Here is a 216-nt window from a genome sequence, read left to right as displayed (position 1 = left end):
GCACCTGGGACCTTCCCCCCCCCGCCCCCCCCCCCCTGCCGGCACGTGGGGCCGGATTCTCACCAGCGGCGCTTGTGCCACCGCTCGCCCTGCCCCAGCCGCTCCCGGGGCCCACCGCGCCCCTCTCCAGGATGCAAACCAGTGGCAGCCCAGCTGGTGCGAGCTGGGAGGCAGCGCAGCTGGGGCACGTGCCAGGCTGCAGCGGGGTGCTGGGCT

The sequence above is a fragment of the Aptenodytes forsteri genome, unplaced genomic scaffold (assembly GCF_000699145.1).
Source record: "Aptenodytes forsteri isolate BGI_AS27 unplaced genomic scaffold, ASM69914v1 Scaffold16, whole genome shotgun sequence".
Classification (NCBI taxonomy): Eukaryota; Metazoa; Chordata; class Aves; order Sphenisciformes; family Spheniscidae; genus Aptenodytes; species Aptenodytes forsteri.
The sequence above is the reverse complement of the archived record's forward strand: the minus strand, read 5'-3'. Positions refer to the sequence as shown.